This window comes from Alosa sapidissima, chromosome 18 (assembly GCF_018492685.1).
Source record: "Alosa sapidissima isolate fAloSap1 chromosome 18, fAloSap1.pri, whole genome shotgun sequence".
NCBI lineage: Eukaryota > Metazoa > Chordata > Actinopteri > Clupeiformes > Clupeidae > Alosa > Alosa sapidissima.
Window position 1 is genome coordinate 19823161 of NC_055974.1, and position 19369 is coordinate 19842529.

The 19369-nt window shown below is 41.7% G+C and overlaps 2 long non-coding RNA genes across 2 annotated transcripts; one reads left to right on the forward strand and one right to left on the reverse strand.

Annotated features, from left to right (window-relative positions):
- The first annotated feature begins 456 nt into the window (after nt 1–456).
- On the forward strand, nt 457–2022 carry LOC121690503. The gene is made up of 3 exons (XR_006025098.1): nt 457–545; nt 847–924; nt 1173–2022. It is a non-coding gene; the product is annotated as an uncharacterized LOC121690503 (long non-coding RNA).
- Nucleotides 2023–9580: 7558 nt separating this feature from the next.
- Nucleotides 9581–19049, reverse strand: LOC121690508. Its single transcript, XR_006025103.1, has 3 exons — nt 19040–19049; nt 18969–18971; nt 9581–9729 (listed from the first exon to the last, which is right to left on the reverse strand). It is a non-coding gene; the product is annotated as an uncharacterized LOC121690508 (long non-coding RNA).
- Between the last annotated feature and the right edge of the window lie 320 nt (nt 19050–19369).

A 19369-nucleotide genomic window follows, 5' to 3' on the forward strand; every position in this document is an offset into this window, starting at 1 on the left:
GAGTTGGGGATGTGTCCCCACCAAAGCTGAGACCAAACCTACGCCCTTGATGACCGCCGCTTCGCTGCGCGGCGGTCATAATTACTGAAAATTGTAACATTACAGTTGTCATGTCAATGGCTACAACTTATAGCAATACATATCTTGTGACATAGCATCATGCTATGTCAGCTTTTCTATTAAAAACTTTTCAGAGAAACTATGGATAAGAAATTTTTAGCATTTGTAAAAAAAAGAGACAAAAATCATGAAATGATTGCTTGTTCTTGTCTATATAAGGACAGCCATCTGAAACAACAAAACAGAGACAGACATACTATTTACATATATCCTATTGTGAATGCTTACGGAATGGAAATCCAACATGATTACTGATAAGGTGTGTGAGTTGACATGCAGCATTCCTGTTACAGCACAATACAACTACCTTCACTATAAAAGCGTAAAGCATAGCTCAGTCTCTCCTTTACAGGCCCTCATTGGAATATCACGTCCTGTGCTTCATTTCCAACCCGTTTCATACTACATCACCACCTTACCATATTGTGAGTATTGTTCTTTTTGATTTAGAATAGAATAGATTTATTTACTTTTTTACTGTTTACAGTATCATGCCATACATGGCATGTGTGAAGTGAAGGGGTTTAAAAAGATAGCTACAATATATTAAAACAAGAGAAAGTTGCTACAATATATTAAGAAATGTTGAAGTATTTAACAGAATCTGGAATAAAATTGCCTTGACTAAATTTGATACCAAGTCGGTCTACTTGTTGCTCTGCTTTCCACTCTCACCTGATTCTGATGAATTGTTCTAACATTCTATTTTTCCAGTGAACCAAGCAGAGCCTTTCCCACACCTTTATAATCTAAGGACGTCTTCCCTAACAGATATGTTCCACCACCTCCTTTTCTTGCTCTCCGGTAGGTGTTTAAATCCTGTTAAATGAAACTTATTTTGTTACAATTTGTGACAGTATAGTGTGACACCTAACCCTATACACTCAAGTTAGTCTGAAACCGATGTTATCCATTTTCCCATTAGTAAGTCTATAAAAAGAATGCCAACATTCAATCCACTCTGATATTATTTAAGCGGCAATATTAAATGCAATTCATGATAATCTGAGTGATAACTACTTCACCCATTTATTCTAAACTGTTTTACACAGGTTTGTTTGCATTGTCCTTGTCCATCCCTGTGCCTAAAGGCTTTGCCAGTCACTCAGACAACATTGAGTTTTACGATGACCTGGAGAACTCACGGTTCCTGTTGGGTTCCGAGCTCGGACCCAACATCGCCCCACGGGTGGAGCTGCCCCCCGAAGACACACCTTGGACCGAGGACCCAGGATTCATCCCTCTTCCTATTAAGGAGAACTTCCTCAAGCACTGAAGCTGTGCACTAAAACTGTGGTCTGTGGTCAGAAACCACATCGAAACGTTTCAAACAATTCTTATCTGAGAGTAATCCTTTGGAGAAAGATGTGAAGATTTATTTCAATGTGACAATGAATGAAGAATGAAGAAATGTGCATAGACCTTACTCTATGACTAAGAAGCTAAGAAAATCTGACAAGTTTTAAAATGTAACATTGCACTTTTATTTTATGCTGTGAATTGTACAGTATATTTTCATTCTGTTAATACAAAGACAATATACAAACACATATAGAAACAAGACTTATGTCCAGTCAATGAGACAAGCAAAACAGTGAATGGGATGCACAATATCAAATTGTCGTTATTTCAGTGTGCAGCGGGATGAATGACTCAAACCAGTTGCTATTGGAAGAATTCATATATTTTTAAACCTTTATTCGATAACACTTCAGAATAACCAATGTTAACAATGAATTTATAATATTGTAGTTAATAATGAACTAATCATGAACCAAATAATTAAGAAATGCTATATAAACTATTAAATAAAACATTGGTTTATATAATTTAAGAATGATTAGTACACCATTTGAAAACAATTTGTTGCTAAATTATGAATTGCTTCTAAGCCATTCAGCGTGAGTTAAAGTAATGCCGAAGAAACATCTTATATATCCTATCCTATATGTATATACTGTAGAAATATAGAATCACCCCACTATATTTCTGTGGAGTTTAGGTCAGGGATCAGACCCCAAAATCATACTTTTTTCTGTAACTCTCAGTTATTAGCGATGAGTCATGCAAATTAACTCACTGGAAGCTGCTGAAAAAAAATGTTGACGCGTTCAGTACTTATTTTCCCCATTGTAAATCATTTGTAAATATATCTAGAAATAATATGCAGCACATTTGCAAAGTCCTTATATCCTCTAAAGTGTAAAAAATCACCATACACAAGTTGTCCCCACACTATTTGTCGACTTATAATGCATTTTACAAATTATTTCACCTCATACCAATATCCTTTCCACTGTCATCAGTTACCCAGTGCCCTACACATTTATTGGCACCCTTGGTAAAGTTCAAAAGAGGTGCAAAGAACATGTTGAAAAAGATGAGAAAGAAACAACATTGAAGGTTTTTTTGGCACCCCTGCATGTAATACTTTGTTATTCCTCCCTTTGTCATTAATGTGGCTTATCTACTCATATTACATCACATGAAGTTGGACAATACAACGCAAGGTACTTTAGGCCATCATTCATATTTCTAAGTCCTCACTTGTGTGTTCTCTTTGACTCATCCCACTGTATTTCTATGGAGTTTGGGACAGGAGAACAAATTGACAATGGCATGGGAGACCCCAAGATGATAATTATTGTTTTAACTGTAAACATGTCCTTTCTAAGTTAGGAGGCGCGCACATGGGAAAACTGGCAGGTGCCAAATTCCAAAAATTTAGAACGTAAAAGAACAAAATTGAATCCGCACACTGAGCTCCACGTTGACTATTTAATCACCAAAGCTCCACGTTCACTTTATTTTCATACCTGCTGAAAGTTCACAGACACTAAAATTAAAGATGTTCCATTGACTTTTATTAGATATTCTAGGCGTGTCTGTGTGGTACAGTGCCACATGTGTTTTTGCTTAGAATTTTTTTTTTACACAGAATAACTTTGCTTCTCTTCACCAAAACATTAATATCTGTTTTCAGTAAATGTTACCAGGGGTGCTGATACATGTGGAGGGCATGTAAAGGATTTCACTTGAACTGATCAAAAGCAAATATAATCATAACAAAAACTGTGTCTAAACATCCTTGTCCCTTGGAGGGATCATTGCAAGATAGTTGTTTGGTACATGTCCAGAAAATGTGCAGTCATTTTACTAAATTGTGTGCTCATTTTGCTAAATTGTGCGCACGTTTTACTAAATAGTGCACTCATTTTACTAAATTGTGCTCTCATTTTAATTGTTGTAAATTGAGAGCACAATTTAGTAAAACCTGCGCACTATGTAGTAAAACGTGCATACACAATTTAGTAAAATGAGCACACAATATATTAAATTGTGCAGACAATGTAGTAAAACGAGACCACAGTTTAGTAAAATGAGTGCACAATTTACTAAAAAAGAGCGCACATTCTCTAGATGCACAAATATATATTGCAATGACACTTTCTGGGCTCCATACTACTAAAGGAGTTACAAAGAATTTTCGGTTACACTTTACTTGACAGCGTCGACATAAGAGTGACATGACACTGTCATGAACGTGTCATAAACAAGTCATAAACGTTTATGACATAACGCTTCTGTTATTAAGTGACATTCGGTTTTTGTCATAACAAGTTAGGAAATTAGAATTCAAATTTGCTTTGGTGAGTGGTTGTTTGGACCATTATGCACTGGCCAGTTGTCCCCACCCCACTAATCCCATCTAAAAGTCAAATCAAATAAATAAAACAGAATAAAATAAAAGTTAAAAAGAAGATGAGGAGCTGTAAAAAAGACAGAGTGGTTTAAAACTTTAATTTAATTTTTCATTAAGACCTTGTGGGTGTAGTGTTTGAAGTTTTAAAATCCACAATCTCTCTGCTCTTTTCCTCTGTAAAATTGTCCAGCCTGGGTTCCCTTCAAGGCCACAGACCCTCAAATGTGTGATGTTGTGCGTCTGGAAGTGTGTGACGAGATAAGTGTTGAGTGTATTTTTTTGTATGTTGTGCAGATGTTGTTTGAGGCGTATGCGAAGTGTATGTCCAGTTTCCCCAATGTACAACATGTGACAGTTAGTGCAGGTGATAACATATACTAAATTGGGAGTGTCTAAGTTTAATGGATTGGTGGGTGCAGAACAGTGACTATGAATATTGGTGATGAATAGGTGAGGGGTGAAGTGTAAGTTTTCTTTAGGGGGTGGTGGTTGTAAGTGACGGGTGAAGGTGGTGCGTATGAGGAGGTCTTTGAGGTTTTTATTGCGTCTATATGCGGAGATGAGTGTGTAGTGTTGGAAGGTGGGGTGTGTTGTTTGGAATTCAGTATAGTATTGTTTCAGTGTGTGGTGAAGGTGTTGTATGCCGTGTGAGTAGGTGCCAATAAGGGGCAGGAGATGGGGTGGGTTGGGGTTAGGAAGAGGGTTGGGGTTAGGGTTAGGAAAAGGGTTGGGGTTGGGGTTAGGAAAAGGGTTGGGGTTGGGGTTAAAGTTAGGAAAAGGGTTGGGGTTAGGGTTAGGAAAGGGGTAGGGGTTAGAGTCAGGGTTAAGGTTAGGAAAAGGGTTAGGATTAGGATCTGGGTTGGGGTCCGGGTTGGGGTTAAGAGGAAGGTCTGGTGTGGGAGTGGGTGATGGGCAAGTGTTTGGGGTGTATGAGTGAGTGGGAGCAAGGCCGGCCAGAGTCAAGTGCTTAATGTGGCGGAGGAACCGTTTAGAATAGTGCCTCTTACGGAGGGCTTGAAAAAGTTGTTGTATGGCATGGTGAAGGTCTGTGGGAAAGGAGCAGATGCGATGAAAGCGGATTATTTGTGATTTAACTATGGATCTAAACGTGTGTTTGGGGTGATTACTGTGCTTGTGCAAAAGTGAGTGAGTGTCTGTGGGTTTAAAATAAACTTTGGAGCTAAAAGTTTTATGTGTAGGTGAAATAGGGGTGAAAAAGATGGTGGTGTCTCTAGAAAATTAATCTGGTGAGGGTCAATAGTGGCCTTAAGTGAGATGGATGGGTGATGTGAGTTTAAGGTGTCTAAAGTGTTGAAATCCTGTAGGGGGTGTGGCCAAGCTCCAATGATGTCATCCAGAAACCGAAAATAAAAAGTGGGTTGAAGGGGGCACTTGGCTAGGGCGGCCTGCTCCCACTCACTCATGTAGATGTTGGCGTAGGAAGGTGCAAAGCGTTGACCCATGGCAGTCCCGTGTACTTGTAAGTAAAGTTTATTGTCAAAGTTAAAATCATTGTGAGTGAGACAGATTTCTAAAAGTTGCAGGAGGATGGTGTCCGGTCTGTGAGGGTCTGGGTATTTTTGAAAAGTGTTTTGAACTGCTTGTAATCCGGCGGGGGTGTTGATATTGGTGTAAAGGCTATCTACGTCTAAAGTGAAGAGGTGAGTGTGGTGTGGGACTGCCATGGGTCGAAGCCTGGTGAGGAAGTGGTATGTATCCTTGAGGTAGGAGGGGTGTCTGTTGGAAAGGGGGTTGAGATAGGAGTCAATATAGATGGAAATGTTGTATGTGGTGCTGTTGCAGTCTGACACAATGGGACGACCAGGAGGAACCTGAGAGGGAACTGTCCAGGTGTGTGGGGGTTTGTGAATTTTGGGGAGGAGATAGAATTGACGTGGTCGGGGGTGGTCTGGTCCTTGTAAAAATATACTTTGTTTATGGTTAATGAAGTGTTGTTGATAGAGTGAGGTGACTAACCGGCGGATTTCAGACTGTGCTGCGGGTTGGGTGGACTGTGCTATGGGTGAATAGAACTGGGTGTTGTTGAGCTGTCTGTGTGCTTCAGTGAGGTAGTGATGGGTAATAATTTTGGAACCCTTGTCCGCCGGTTTGATTATTGTTGGTGAGTTGTGAAATGGCCTGTTTTTCTGCTGGTGTGAGGTTACTGGTGGTGGGGGGAGGGAGGTGCCTGAGAAAGGAATTGAGTGCCTGCCTGTCCCTGTGAATGTGCTTAACTAATTTCTTATCTAATTTTGAAGTGTGGGGTTCCCAAGTGGAGGGAAGAGTGAAAGGGGTGGGAGTGTAGGTGTCGTCTGAGGAAAAGTGATGGAGTATTTTGAGGCGGCGGTGATAAAGGTGTAGGTCCCTCTGGAGTTCCTCCCGGTCAATCCGAGTGGTGTGTGGAATGAATGTAAGCCCCCTTTCCAACAGAGAGCGTTGTGGGGAAGTGGGTTGGAAAAGGGTGGAAAGGTTCATGATTAAATCATGAGGGAGGGTGGGAGTGGGTTGAGGGGGTGAATGTGCAGGAGGGGGGTGGGGGTGGGAGTAGGGGGGGCCAGGGTTATGGGTGGAGTTATTGAAAATGTAAGTATTGGCACCAGTGTGTAAAGATTGTCTGAGCTGTATGGGGTGTCCAGTGTATGTTATCTTGGGTGGTGTGGAAGGTGTCTGGGGGGATAGTGGGGATGTGGGGGAAGTGGGAAGTTATAAAGTTGTTAATGTGGGTGAGGTTGTCCTTCTGTTGGGTAGTGAGGCGGGGTGAAAAATTAATAAGTGGAATGTGTATGATTGCATCGGGGAAAACTGTAGAAGCATGTTTGTAGAGGATGAGGAACTGTCTGATGCTGGTGTTTTTGGGGTCGTGGTCCTTGTTGTTGAGGCCCACTGACAAGACCACCGACTTCACTTGGTTGTAGGAGTTTGGCAAAATGGTAGGTGGTGGCTCCAGGGTAACTGTCAATTTGTATATCGGGGTGGGTGAAGGGGGGAATCCTGTTGAGATTTGAATCTCCTATGAAAACTAGTGGTTTGTGTATTGAAATTGACCATTCTTCCAGTTTATTTTTAAGGGCACGGTGGTAGGTGGGGTGGAAGAGGTGTGTAGTGGGTGGTGTGGGTTGTAGAAGGAGGTTGGAGATGGTGTGTGGTGAGGTGTGGGGTGTGGAAGGGATAGGAGGGTTGGGTGTCTCCGGCGGTCCCACAGCTTGTGATGGAGAGGGCTCAGCTGCGGTTGTGACAAATCGTTTGACTTGATGAGTCCGCCCTTTCGTCATCGCCCTCTCCAGCTGTGGAGGCGCCGGAGTCTCCCTCTCCTCCTCTGGTGGGTGCTGTGGGGACAAGGAAACTATATTATCGAGGGTGTGTACTACTAAGTGGTTGGGGGGCTGTGTACGTGTTGGCCTGGGTGAGTGTGTGATGGTGGGGATAATGTTTGCTTCAGGTTGGCTGTGTGCTGTGTGGTGAAACTGTGTTGTGACTCTCAATTTGGGACGCTGGGGTAGTGGTTCTGCTGTATGTGCTTGTGATGTTATGTAGGGGGAAAGGTGTGTGGTTGTGTTAGCAGGAGTGCGGGGAGGTGTAGAGTGTGGTGTAGTGTGTGTGTCAACTGTCCGTGTTGTATGTGTGTGAGTCTGTAAGTTGGTGGGTCCTGGTGGTGTGTTGTGCTTGTGTATGGTTGGAAGGGTGGAAGTGGGAGGGGAAGTGGAAGTAGGGTTGGAAAGTGTTTGAGCTAACGTGTCTGTGATTGTGTGTGATGGTGAAGTTGTGGATGAAAGTGGTGGAAAATCTGAGAGGCATGTTAAGTTGGGTGGGGGGGGTGTGGGAAGGAGGGGGTATGGGCAAAGGGGCAGGGGTAGGGGGGTTGAGGGCCAGGTGAACTGTGGGAAGGGTGGAGTTGGTGAATCTTCTCTGGTACCTCTTCCTGGCCCAGCCACACGGTATTTGAAAAGCTGTGTTGTTAAAAGGTGCTGTAGGTGTAGTAAAGTTTAAAATTTGTGAGGTGTAGTGGTTGTGTAAAATCTGCATGTTCTGTTCCACCCACTGTGTTGTGTTGTTTCTGAGTAATTCTAATGTCTGGGGTGTGGGGGCGGCTGGTTTGATAACTTCTGTGAGTTTGTGGGGAAAGTGTGTGTGTCCAGAGCTGTGTGTGTGATCTGTTTGTGATGTGTGACTTGGATTAATTTAAAGCAATGTTTGGCTTGTTGTCGTGTGAGGGGATCTGGTTCATACCTGAGAGTGTTTGTGTACATGTCTGGTGGTGGAGTAGGGTGTGTGCGTGTGTGTGAGGAGGGGGGTCTAGTGGAGGTTAAGGTGGATGCATGTGTGTGTGTATGTGTGGGCCTAGGGGGTCTATGTGTGTGAATGTATCTGGTGTTGGGTGGGGGCATAGGTAGGAGAGGACGTGTTATGTGAAGGTAGGAGTGAGTAGGGTATTGTAAGGGAAAACCTCTATGTGTGGGGTTGGTAATTGCATTTCTGTAAGTGTGAGGGGGGGTGGGTAGGAGTGCAGTAGGTCTAGGATGGGGTTGGGGTCTAAGGGGGGGATGTCTAGGAGTGGGTCTAGCTAAGTGTTTGGGAAGGGGAATCATGGCAGACATGGTGTGTTATGGGTGGATGGAGACAAAACATGCAGTAAAAAAACAAAGAAATAATTCAAATAGATTAAAAAGGAGGATATAAAGAATATAAGAAGTGTAGATGTATGTTAGGTAGGGACTAGGAGAGAAAGAAAGAAAAATGTGTGCAAACTGAACAAATGTTTAGATTTCATTTAATATGAAGAAAAGAAAGGAGGGGGTGTTTAAGTAGGGCAGGGTTTGTGTGTGTGTGTGTGTGTGTGTGTGTGTGTGGTGTAGGGTTAAGTTGTGCATAATTAGTTCCGGTACCGACCCAAATCACTTGTTCAATCACTAATCTCAATGTAAAGTCAATCGTAGCCGAGTCATTGTGCTAGCTACATAGTCATGGCATATACCATTGGAAAGCCCAGAGCCTCAGGATTCATTTGAGACCCGTGTCGACTGAATGAAACCCATCCCGAATGGCTAAAACTTACAATTTGTATCACTAGTCACGTTTCAAAATGCCCCCCACCACCACCGTGTCTCCTCACATTACAGCCTTTGTGTACATCCCGGGCTTCATGCTACCCCAACATGCTTGGTGTCATACTGTTCACAAGAAGCCAGAGAATCCGAATAGAATAGAATAGAATCCGAAGTGTTTTGTCAACATTACGTTTAGAAGATGCATAATTTCCCCCAAACAGTACCGTTTCGTTAGTAAAAAAACAAACGATAACTTTTCTCTGACAGAAAACCACATAGTTCGTATGCTTATCCTATGTATCACCGGGATTCACACCGCTCGGCGTGTTCAGGAAGCTCTCCTGAGTACGTAGATACCAGTGACAACTTTGTGTGATGTACCGTTGTCGAGAAACACGTGTTACCTAGCGTTCATGGGCTTCGGAAAAACCTTTCTCCGAGTGAAAACATCATCATTCCGCGTCATTCACGTCACGTAATGTGTGAGTCAGAGGTCGGAAACTGGGGCTAGATTTTGCTAACAGAGTTGCCAAGTTAGGGGCTTGTCATCACTTTTGTCGTCACGTTGTAGTTCGTTTGTAGTCCATGTGGCCTTTTATGTCCAACAGTTTTAATGTGAACTTGGGAATTTGCCATTTCCGTCACTTGAAAGCTGCATATCTTTCTTTCACAAGCGTCTTACACTATATTTTAAGCAAATACAGTTGTTTGTTAAGGATTAGTGAGTGTATGTTTTAACCTTTGTTGTGGCATCCGTGTTTGTCACACATTCCGACGGCAAAGCACATGAACACTTGCTGTCGGAAAAACAAAGTAGCCATGGGGGCGGTCCTTGTCATTTCGAAGTGCCCTGAATGCACCCTTACCTAGTGTTCATGGGCTTCGGAAAAACCTTTTTCCGAGGCAAAACATCATCATTCCGCATCATTCACGTCACGTAATGTGTGAGTCAGAGGTCGGAAACTGGGGCTAGATTTTGCTAACAGAGTTGCCCAGTTAGGGGCTCGTCATCACTTTTGTCGTCACGTTGTAGTTCGTTTGTAGTCCATGTGGCCTTTCATGTCCAACAGTTTTAATGTGAACTTAGGAATTTGCCGTTTTTGTCACTTGAAAGCTGCATATCTTTCTTTCACAAGCGTCTTACACTATATTTTAAGAAAATACAGTTGTTTATTTAGGATTAGTGAGTGTATGTTTTAACCTTTGTTGTGGCATCCGTGTTTGTCACACACTCCGACGGCAAAGCACATGAACACTTGCTGTGGGAAAAACAGTAGCCACGGGGGCGGTCCTTGTCATTCCGAAGTGCCTTGAATGCACCCATAGAAGGATGGTAGCCATGCTAGCTGCCTAATGGACAAGTTAGCTTTGATTGACAACAGCTCTGGCGTATGACAAGCTACCAGGATGGTTCAAAGATAGTCTTGTAGCCAATGAGTAGACTTTTCGAATGACGTATGGTACAATCCCCTCCGGTGAGGGGAACTCTGGGAAATTGAGTCCACCTTCGTTGTGCGTAACGATAGCTTACCAGTACGACCGGCTCGTCATAGGAATACAGTCGCAATTTTTACAGTTAGATAGATAGATAGATGCTTTATTGATCCCCAAGTGTAAATTCAAGGATCATTTGGATCTTTTGAAGAAGAAGTAAGCCGAAAACATGCCGAAAAGACCGTGGAGGTCGAACCAGCTGAGGAAGGTACCAGCAGATTTAGTGAAAGTAGAAAAAGTGATGAAGAGATAAGTGACATTGAGGAAAGTGAAGTTTCAGAAGAGGGATTCATGGACTTCTTAGAAGGAAAGGACCCCGACTTTGAATGGTGAGTGAACACTATATATTTGTAACAGAAACTCGATATATGGTATGTTTATGTATAGTACATTGCCATGGGGGAGGGGATGCAATCTACCTGTGTGTGTGTGTGTGTGTGTGTGTGTGTGTGTGTGTGTGTGTGTATGAGAAAGAGAAAGACACACACACAGGGGGATGGGAGGTGAGAGGGACCTAGGTGTCATGGGGGAGGGGATGCAATCTACCTGTGTGTGTGTGTGTGTGTGTGTGTGTGTGTGTGTTAGGGCCCGTCCACACGGAGACGCTTTTTAGGTTAAACGCAGAGGTTTTGCTTCGTCTTGGCCGAGCGTCCGAACGAATCCTGTAAACGCACTGCCCGAAACCGCACTTTTCTGAAACCTGGTCCCAGAGTGGAGAAATCTGAAACCGTGGCCCGTTTGAATTCGTTTAGACAGCGAAACCGCACATCCTGCTTGCGTATCAATGATGTCATCGCCACACCTCAGCTGCCCTGGACTTGCACTTATAGTATTGCCTAACAATACTAGTTTTCATACATGACATTACCTACGATTACACTCCGTAAGATAAATATCACAACTGGTGCTGCGCAGCGCCGATAGCTTATGACTTGGTGGACTGAACACTGTTTTTTCCCGGTGTTTTTTAATGCATTCTAGCTACTGTCAGTGACGCGAGAGAACTTAAGTTATTAGGAAAGTGCGGTGTAAGTTTAGGCTACATTAATTTGTGCGTAGTGCCAGTGTCATTCATTTATTTTACATGTCTTACAACATATATACATGCATTCACAGTCGAGTGAAATCAGATATAAGTATACAAAGACGCTTAGAACTCACGTTAAGCCGATGGTAGCACACTGAATGCGAATGCGTGATTTGATTTGATGCAGGCAAACGTAGGTATTGACTGTTACTAACGAAGGTTTTATAGCAATATTATAAATGTGGCGACAGAATAGCCTAGAACTTGGGTAAGCCTTGTGTTTAGTAGCCTAATTGCGGTGATAGCCAAAACTAAGGAGGAAAAAACTAAGGAGGAAAAAAAGATCGGTTTCGTACGTGTGGACTAGCCCTGAGAGAGAGAGAGAGAAGTAGGGGGAAGGTGAGTGTCCTGTATTAGTCTGAAGGAGGGGGGGGGGGGGGCTAAGGTGACTGATATGTGTGTGGGGTATAGTTTGTACTGGAGGTGGAATGAGAGCATGGGCCTGTGGTATTGTGAACATGCAGTCATAGGGGAGGGAATGCAAATGTAGTGTGCATTGAATGTGCTCCTGTGTGTATATGGTTTGATTGTTTTGTCTCTGTTCTCTTCAGTGAAAGTGATGACAACTTCAGCAATGAAGACTAACCCTAGCTCAAGACACCATTTTTTTGTGATCTATTCTGCACTTTATTGCATTCTATTGTGCCAAATGTAAATAGTTTCCCCCACTCATATTTTGTTTTACTTTATGTTTGCACTGAAGCAATTTTGCTGCTCTTCACCTATTTTCATATTTGCCTTTTACAAATGTTTGCACTACTACAAATTTACTTTTACAATTACAAATTTGCACTATAGCACATTGTTTGTCCTTTTTTTATTGAAATTCTTGAGGCGTTTTGGCAAAAGTAGAGTTTTGTGTGAAGTAATACCTCTGTAATACAGTACCACAGTACCCATCTCTGACTGAGCCAGATGCAACCCCCTGGGTGTCAGCTTTCATTTGAGACCAAGATCATGATTCTAGGCCAAGGGGTTCTTCTGTTATTAGACTTTCTTTGGAGTATGCGTTTTGGGTAACCAAAGGTCCTTTTTGGAGTCTCCAAAAGGACACTGAGCAAAACGCATATACATTTCCACACAAAAATGGCTCTAAAGGGGTCATACTTCATTGTACAAACATTTCCTTAGATATTTATCTTCACAACACCTAGGAGCGGGCCTCTGATGTGTTTCAATGGCAATATTAGGGACTTTCACATCTGAAATGTGGCCATTTCCAGGGATTTACATAACCACCTGAAAGAAAAAGCAATATTCCAGCTACTGTAGCACTTTGACCGTACATAACAGAGTCATTCTGACAGTTTCTAAAAATTCTACATGGTCTCAGCTTTCAGGGGATACCAGGCATTTGTTGATAGGTCACAGTATGAGGACACAGCAGCTATTACAGTAGACGCTATGCAATTTCGGGCAAAATCCCAAAAATAGGCCCATACTCATATCAGGTTAAAGAGTGGGGAAGGGAAGAAGTTTAAAAATGAGTGGGGGGAAAAAGAAAAAGTAAAGAAAGGGGCTATGAGTGCAAGGCTAAACCATGGGGGTATATGAGATGAAGTAAATGTGTGTAGTTATAAGTATAAATGGGTGGACAGAAGTAAAAGGGGCAAAGAAAAGGTGTGGGTAAAATGACTTGTATGAAAAGGGAAGGGCAAATAAAAAAGTTTTAATTAAAAGAGAAAGACTAAAATGTGAAGGGGATAGCTAAAATGTGAGAAAACAGGCTTAAACAAGATTAAAAGGGGATAGCTGTGGGGAAATCTTACCTCAGTATTAGCAGTAGTCCAAGTAAAAAGGCTCACCTAAGTTAAGTGAGCCTCAGAGTTCAGTAGATGAAAACTTTATTGCACAGCCAGTGGTGATGAATCCTTGTGTAAGGTTGGAAAAACCTGTCCGGTTGAGTTTATAGAGAAGGGTGAAGTTGTTGATCCAGTGGTGAAGAGTCCTTGGTAGTTTGTAGAGAGAATATTGTCCTTGTTTCTGAGGGGAAACTCCACAGCTTCCAGATTAAAAAATTAAAAGTTTTAATATTAAAAAAGCCAAATAGCTTTGGTAAGAACTTCTAAGATCGAATTTAAAAGTTCCAGCACTGTGTTGAGTCTTTGTTTAAAAGTATCTAAAAAGCCGATGTTTCGTAGCAATGGTACTTCTTCAGGGCTGAATACTCATTTCAGGATTAGGGTTAGAGGTTAGGATTAGGGTTAGGGCAAGGGTTAGGTTTCATGTGTCATGACAGTGTCATGTCACTCTTATGTCAATACTGTCAAGTAAAGTGTTACCGAATTTTTATTAGAACTGAAAAAATATTTATGAATTTATATTTCCAGCATAGAACAGGGACAACTGAAAAATCATCACAATTTCACTTCAAACAGGGGATGCAAAATGTGCTGCATTATGATCTCTTTATACATTTACAAATTATGTATAAGAGGTGAGGCTAATTTCAACCATGAACCAAGGGAAAGCTAAACTAGTTAGTCTTTGTATAATACTTCTGGGTGAAGTGAATATCACTATTCAGTAAATGTTTACAAAGACCATAATCATAATATACTTGGGGGCTCTCAATATTCAACTATGCTGACTTGACCCAAAAGAATGTGAGGGAATGACTATACTTGAATGGTATGGATGGAGCACCGTGCCACAGAGAATCTCAGGGGAGTGACCTGTGAGAGATAAGGAATTACTGTGCACAATCCCTGTGAGAGATAAGGAACTAAGTGTGGACAATCACTGAGACTATATGACAATGTACAGAGGCTGGGGTGTGACGTCTTACAGTAGACAATTGCCAAGCCTCTTGCTAGGTATTTAGAGGGTAATTATTTATAGGTTTCCCAGATTCTATTATGACAGAGCTTTTTATGTTTGTTTGTTTGTTTTCTTTTGTTTTGTTTTTTGAAAGAAGGAAGAAAATATTAATAAACAATAGATAATTTTTTTATTTATTCTCTATATTTAATATTTATTTTTCAAGTGTGTAAATACTATATAATTGCTAATACTATAAACATATGATAGACAATTCATCATCATGTATTAGCCGCTTGTAAGGCATGTAAATAAAAATGTGTATTTAACCTCATGTTATAAGTAAGTAAGTAAGTAAGTAAATGTCTTTATACAGTGCTTTTCACAGACAGGTTCACAAAGTGCTTTACAATGTGAACAGACAATAAAGCATAATAGAAAAATAGTCTAAGAATAAAATGAAGTAAAAATACAACAGATAAAATGATCAATACATAAGAGACAGAGGTTACCCAAAAGCTAGCCTAAACAAGTGAGTCTTCATGTGTCCCTTAAAACAGTCCACATTCTCAGCAAACCTAATGCTGGTTGGCAGAGTATTCCAGAGTCTGGGTGCCATAGGGGCAAAGGCTCTATCCCCACGTCTTCAGTGTGTGGTGTGGATAGCAGATTTTGACACCGGAAGTGGGTGTGTAGGTGAATTATATGACAAGATAACCAGGGGCCTGACCATGTAGAGCCCTATAGGTTATGGTGAGAATTTTAAATTGGACCCTGTAAGTTACAGGACACAAGTGAAGGGAGCAGAGTAGAGGGGTGATATTGATGTGCCTGTTTGATCTAGTAAGTCGCCTAGCAGCAACATTTTGAATGGATTGCAGGCGGTGAAGAACAGATTTGTTGAGTGACGAGAAGAGTGAATTGCAGAGGCGGACAGAGTACACAGCTTCATTACTTGAGTAAAAGTACAGATACCCTTTGCTAAATTTTGCTCAAGTACAAGTAAAAGTACAACAGTCAGATGTCTACTTCAGTAAAAGTACTGAAGTACTTGTTTTTAAAAGTACTTGAGTATCAAGAGTAGCCTACATTTTTTTTTTTTTCAAATATTGCATTACTACTGCCACAGTGCTTACATTTATGTACAGAAACGTCCTACATGGAGTTATGAAAAATGTTAATGTTAATAACTTGGAGAATGTAAAAGGAATTGAAAGTAAAATAAGTCCTTTTCATCTTTTTACCATGTTGCCAGGGATGGGCAGTATTTCTAATACATTTATTTAAAATATGTATTTCAAATACAAAATACTATTTTGTAATTTAAACACTTGAAGCGAAAACTATCATTAAGACAATTCAAATAGTCTGGCGAGGTGGGGCCACAGCAAACCCCTAAGCTATTCGCGAGTGACAATGCGCTTTAGATGGCCGAGATAGGGCCCTTCAGGGTTTGACACAGGGTTATGTTCTCACTAGTTCTGGATTCATGGACCATTTAGCTGCCAACTTTAATTGTTAAAAATATGTGTTCTGCACGGTTGGAAAAATTGAATGTGCTATAGTTTTACTACTTTTGATAAGAATAGTAGGCCTAAGACTTGATCTCAAGTAGACCTAGCTGTCTACCTCCAGTGCTTGTCACCCTTCAATACTCAATTATTGACATTATGTGGTCAATGTCCTCTGCATTGAAGCTTGTCTCCTATTTCATTCTGATGTATTTCTTAATTTCCATCAATAAGATAACTAACTGATGACTTCTTTCTGTACAGGTCTTTATGGGGCGCCAAATGTAACATGCCTTATTTCTTGGACAGAATGATTTTCGTGTGACGAAATACATATATTCATTACGAAACCATGTTACATCATAACGCCTTTTGTCCACGGAATGCACAAATTGGTTTGCATTGTGTCCTCTGTTGCATTGAATACTGCATTCAGCATTATGTCCACGAAAGGAAAAGGCCACGAAATGATGTGCTGTCTTCAGACTTTCGTGGACACAATGCAAACCAATTTGTGCATTCCGTGGACAAAAAGGCGTTACGATGTAACATGGTTTCGTAATGAATATATGTATTTCGTCACACGAAAGTCATTCTGTCCACGAAATAAGGCATGTTACATTTGGCGCCCCATAGGTCTTGCCCTGCTAGGCTAATGTGTTTTCCCATCAAGGGTTTACCAAGCCAGCGCAACTCCAACATTGAGTTCTACAGCGACCTAGAGCGGTCACACCTATTCAGGGGTGTCACTAGACCTTATTCACTGGGGCACCTTAGTAAAAGTCTCCAGTGCCCCAGTAAAATTCTAGCACTGCTCTCGCTGGAAATGGCATTCATGAGCTCATCTCCGTGCCTGCTTTAGTCATGACTCGAGCCTGTCACTTACCAGTCAATATAAAAACAAGGAAAAAAAGAAAGGGGCCATTATAGCCAATCAGGAAATAGCACCTCTGTAGCTGGGTAAGATTGAACGCAACAACCAATGAAAATCGTTCACATGATTCTTCCGAGTATTTCGTCCGCTGGAGCTCGTCATATCACTTTGAGCACAGAGTAACTCGTCCCCTGTTTTAATGTTGCAACAAATTTACAACTTCTCCTGCCCTGACGAATTGCATTGATGGTACTTGTGGCTTGGTCGGCTGTGGTCTTCTCCTGGCCTGCTCGAAAATGTCAGCCATCACTCGGAGCACTTGGTCATGCCACCACCCATATCTCCCCTGAGCCAGAGCGATTTGGCACCCTGCTAAAATGTGGGCCAGTGTTCCCCTCTTCCCACACAACTTGCAGAGCGGGTCCTCCCTCAAGCCCCACCTGGCTAGGTTCGCTGGTGATGGGAGTGTGTCATACACAGACCTCAGGAGGAAGCTAACACGGAAAGGTTCCAGCCTCCAGAGCTCAGATAATTGCCCACATTAAAGGTAACATTTATGCTGGTAATAGCCAGTGCTGTGTTTGATCAATGGTTTAATGGCAAACTTAAATAAGTTTGCTGCATTTGTAAATGTAGCCTATAATAATCTACACAGAATCAGATTCTGTGTAGATTATTATAGGCTACATTTGCAAATTATCGCCAAAAGTCAGTATGAAGGCTTTAGTAGGCTATTTAAGCTACAAAGAACTGCAGTATTGACAGGATGACTACAGGACCCTTGCCTGGGAGGGAAGTATATCTCAAAATAAGCTTCCCTTGTGTAGGAAAGCCTATTAAATTCATGCAGTGAGTATACAGTAGGCCTACTTATGCCTATTTGTTTGGATGTTGCTGCAGTGGCTGCTACAACAATTGAGGGAGAGAGTGCTAGAGGAGGAGGAGGAGGAGAAGGAGGTCGAAAAGAAGGAACAGAGAGGGGAGAAAGAGCACAGGCTGGGCAGTCCAGTACCAGGCAGGAGGAGGAGAGAGACAGGCAAGAAACAGATGAGGACATGATGTGGGCTAGACGTAAAAGCCATTTATTTCATATTGCGCGCACATTTAAATGTTTTTTTTATGTATTGGGAGTTGGGGGCCTGTGCCCCAGCAAAGCTCTAGGTCTAGAATCGCCCCTGCATCTATTGTGTTCACACCTATTGCTAAGAGAAAGAGGCTCTCGCACTGCGTTAGACTCCAGAAACAATGGTCACACAGAGAATGGCCTGCTTGAGGAGGATTCTGAATTCATTTTGGTCACTCCAACAAGCAAGTCCAGCCCCAAAAGTGAATTGCATGACCTTGCCTCAAAGGAGGAAGGCCTATCTACCAAGAAGAAGTCTTCAGACACAACAACAGAAGCACCAACAACAACAACAACAACAGCAGCGCCAACGACAACAACAATAACAGCAGCACCAGTGACAACAACAACAGCAGCGCCAATGACGACAACTACATCAGCAGCACCAACAACAACAACAACAACAGCAGCAGCGCCAACAACGGCAACAACAACAACAGCATCTCCAATAACCACTCCACCTTACATAGTTGCAATGAGCTTTGTGATGACCAAAACCTACTTTGCTGATTACAACAACCCTCAAACTGAAGCTGACCAGACGCTAGCTGCTTCCATTGTTAGCTGGGTAAGGCTAATTTACAATTACGGTTTCAGTCAGTTAAAGTCATTTGATTTACCTAAAATGCAAAAAATGTGTTTCCTTTGAGAATAAGACATTCAATCAGACATATAATAAGACAGATAATATTGTCTTTAATGCTATAAAACTGGATTTGTTCTCACTATAGCCTAATGATAATTCTGTGTTCACAGTCCACAGTCCACACCAATCTACCAAGTGAAATATGGATCAAGGTTCTTCCAAGTTGTTGTCAAGTCACTGAGGTAAGTTAGGCCCTACTAATTTTCTCCAGCAACAACCAGTTATTTTGCATATATGGTAATGGCCATTGCTATGATCAAAGTCGACCGTTCACCAAACACGTTCATAATGAGTTTTATTTTCTCTCTTTTTCTAAAAAAGGCCGTAGCCCGTTATCGCGCAGACAACACAGAGGCAGAGATGGATGTGGAGTTTGATCAGTCTGTACCAGACACTGTCCCTGACACAAGGGAGGTGCTCGAGCAACTGAAAGAGCAGCCCAGCCCCGCCAACCTGTCTGTGGACACAAGCACCATCTCTGTTCTCCGTGAGTTTCACTCGTTTTTCAACAAATCAAGTTTTGCTGCTTGATACACTCGTTTTTCAACAAATCAAGTTTTGCTGCCAGTCTGTTGCTTGATACTTTTCATCAAGTATCAAGCAACAGACTGATCTTATCTACAGCATTTTATGCTCTCACACACACACACACACACACACACACACACACATGTACAATCACTTACCACAGATTATTTTGTTTCACAGACACAGCTGATTGCCAATGTTCCGTTCACCATCACCAATGAGTCTTCTGCCATTACTCTGGCCGCTGTCAACTCAACTGCCTACCGTGATACGACATCCAAAATTAAATCTGTAAATCTGAGGTGAGTGTAATAATGAATTCATGACAAAATAAGAGATTGCATTGATTATACAATGTTTGTCTGGCAAAGGTATGAGTTAGATATAAGTCTAGGTCTAAAGTATATAGGTTACATATAGGCCAATGCATGGTTGAAATCTTTCTAACAAGTACAAATGGAAATCCAATACAAGTTGA